Genomic DNA, 3726 nt, shown 5'->3' with positions numbered 1-3726 from the left:
ATATATATATATATATATATATATACACACACAAACACATACATACATACAGGGATTGGACAAAATAATGGAAACACCTTAAAATTTCGAACAAATTTATTTTAACATGGGGTAGGACCGCCTTTGGCAGTAATTATAGCTTGAATTCTACGAGGTATGAACTGTACAAAGTTTGAATTGTTTACAAAGGAATTTTTGTCCATTCTTCAGCTAAAACAGTCTCCAGTTCTTGTAATGATGATGGTGGAGGATATCGACTCCTTACTTGCTTCTCTAAAATGTACCATAAATGTTCGATAATATTGAGATCTGGGGACTGTGGTGGCCAGATAAGATGTTCAACTTCACTCGAATGTTTCTCCTGCCATTCAGTAACAACTTTAGCTGTGTGAATTGGTGCATTATCATCCTGAAAGATTGCGTTTCCCTCTGGAAACAGTTCCCCAACCAAAGGATGAATTTGATCAGATAAAGTGCTTAAATAGTCTTGACTATTAATTCTGCCATGAAGGGAAACCATTGGGCGGATTTTCTAGATATAGTCTCCCCTCCCCCCCGATCATCACAGATCGTCCTCCATGTTTAACAGTTGGAAGAAGGCAGTCTGGGTCAAATGCTTCTTTTGGCTGTCTCCACATGTAGACTCGGCCGGGACCAATTCTGTATATATATAAGTACATACATATTCTGGCATGGTTGTGAGGTTAAGAAGTCTGCATTACAACAACGTGTTTTAGACTCAGTTCCACAGTTGCACCCCCAGCATAGCCACGCCCTATGCTTGAAACATGTAAAATAATAAAAGAATATATATCAATTTGCGTATTATACTTACAGCAGATACACCATGGAAGGCCTAATTAGTTGCAGCATTCGTTCAGAGATAACTCTTAGAGACGTACAATGTTAAATTGCACTATAAATTATATTAGTGGACAAAAATCGTCCAGTAGCGGTGGTGGCATTGCTATTTATGTATTTCAACCTCCCTGAGCTTCGTCAGTAGCAAGTACCCACTGGCAACCGCATGCTAAGAGGAAATCCATCGTTACTGTTATAGAAAAATTTCGAAAAATCACTGCTGTTGCAAATTAACTGGTTAGCCGGTCGGTTGAATAGAAATTTGTTACGCGCAACAGAAGCAGTATTAGTTTAAAATAATCTGTGTCTCATACTTAAATCAGATATTAAATGAAAGTTTAATTAATTATACTCGGTGGTTATCACTTTTAGTAAGTAGTGTAAGGCTATTGAATCAATGACCAGGATTTGTCTTTGGTTTTACTTTAGTAGCCGTAGAAGATGGGGTGATTTCAACACCTACCATACGAGAAGATTTCCAGAAACCAATTCTAAATATGTGTTTCGCATATATGATTTTAGCCTATCATCTGTATATAAAATGAAATTAGAGTTTCAAGCTGAGAGCTTCAGAACTCTCAGACTACATGTTTCTGTTATCAGTAATAAGAAAGTTATACTTGTTAATTTTATTAAAAGAGAAATACTAAAAGAGGCAGGTATATTGATGAATAACATAAAATCTATGATCACTTAATTTCTCTTATGTGAAATTTTTCGTAGAGTACAATATAATCCTTTCTACTATGTCGTAGAGTACGATATAATAAAAAAGTATTTTCTTAGACTATTCTTCAAGAATCCCAGCCAAACCCCAAGAATTCATTATATTATATGATACATTAATTCGTATAATACATTGAATTATTTAATACAGTATATTATATAAATTTTTATGTAGAACTAAGTAATGAAACATAGAAATGGTTTGTGTCATTAAATATGTTCATTAAATTACGGTTTTTGAAGCTTTAGATCCAAAGAAATGCGTCTCGGAGACAGCTACTTTTAATTATCGTATTTGCCATGAAATTTCTTAATATTACTGAGGAAAATAGAGAATTGCGTGAGTTGATTTTGTGAGAGAAATAAATGTCAGAGCCATAGAAATATTGCTGTTGTATTTCTCAAGAAAAATGTGGAGGTAAACTTCGTTTCCTCGTTGTCTCACAATTAATTATAAATTTACTGTCATTGCCACATTCTTCAATTGTAGAAAGTCTTTTTCTTTCTTTGGTTAGATAATACAAAAGTAAGAAATCGTTTCCAGTAAAGTACGAAAACACTAAATGATTCATTATATAGCAAAAATGTCTTTTAAGAATAAATGTACAGAATGGCATCTGTCTGTAAAATTGTTTCAAAACACTGAAAAAAAACTAATTTATGTATCAATAAGGTAAAAAAAAAAGCGAAATTTTAAAATAAAACAAGCTTATGTTTTTTTTTTTTATCTACTGGGACCCCCTCCTCAAATTCCATATTATCAACATCAACCTCGTCAACGTCCATCTCAAATTCGTCATTGTCAGACTCACATTATCGTCAGTCTCGATTACGTTGTCATCAACTTTATTTTCATCATCGTCAGTTTTAATGTCGACACTTTTGAACGGAGCGATTTTTTTTCTATGACCAGACATTGACATGTCGTTATTTACCGCAAAATTGTAAAAGAATGTAAACATTAAAAAGTTATGTAAAGGATTACGTTTTTTGTAAAAACATTAATTTATTGCCATAAATATACGTGCATATATTTAGTACATTAGATATAGAGGCAATTATGTGGATAAACAAATTAGATAGATTAAATTTATTAAATATAATCGTTAGGGTATGAAATACAAAATATGTATATATGTATATATACAAACCGAGAGAAAGCAAAAGGTGGAGACATTCGGATGATGAATATTTAAGTATAAATATATACTAAAATAAGTATATATATAAATTATATAATTATAGTAAAAGAGTAAAAGAGTATATAAGGGGGAAGGAAAAAACCCCTGCTCCTACATATTGTCTGAATACGCCAAAAAACGTTATAAAACCACCTTTAGCTCCTGCAAAAATACGGGTTGTAGGCGAGCAAATGAAAAATACAAAATAAAACTCCAAAGTCAATTGTGCATTGGTCCAATTTCGAGATTAAAGCAGTAAAATAGCTTATTTCTCATCCTCAGCACAATATTCAAAGAAAAATAGTTACAAATATTTATACATACCCCCACGAAACAAATTCGTACGATCATGTGCAAATATATCCGCGCTTATGCTACAAAATAAAGTCAAATTTTTACTTTAAGTATAAAGATATAGATATTTATATTAATAGGTGAAAACTTAGGATCTTTTTGGTTTGACGGACAACATTTTTTTATGTAGTATTTTTGGTACCGAAACACTTTCAAACTTCGTATACTTGTATATTTTGTGATATAGAACAGATAAAAAAATTTGTATTCGAAGTTATTCAATGTAAAAAATTGTCGTATTTCGGTAATTTCAACCAATCACTGACGTCTATTGAGGTGAAAACAATTACGCCGTGGAATGTAAACAACGGTGTCAGGGGATATTTTCCCTTGAATAAAATTAGGGCCGTTGTTTGTCAACAAAAACTATCCGTTGTCAACAACAACTATCAGCGGTATATATTTCGTTTGTCACTGTTGTTTATGACATCGTTCGTGCGTTTGTACTGGTTTTAGCTTAGGGTTTTAGGGTTAAGGTTCGGGTTTTAGAGTTAGGGTTAGTTTTAGGATTACGGTCAGGGTTATGATTATAACTCATAACCATAACCATAACCCTAACCCTAACCCCAACCCTAACCCTAAAACCCTAACCCTAACTCTAAAA

The sequence above is a fragment of the Octopus bimaculoides genome, chromosome 2, assembly GCF_001194135.2.
Source record: "Octopus bimaculoides isolate UCB-OBI-ISO-001 chromosome 2, ASM119413v2, whole genome shotgun sequence".
Taxonomy (NCBI): Eukaryota; Metazoa; Mollusca; class Cephalopoda; order Octopoda; family Octopodidae; genus Octopus; species Octopus bimaculoides.
This window is presented reverse-complemented; position numbering follows the sequence as displayed.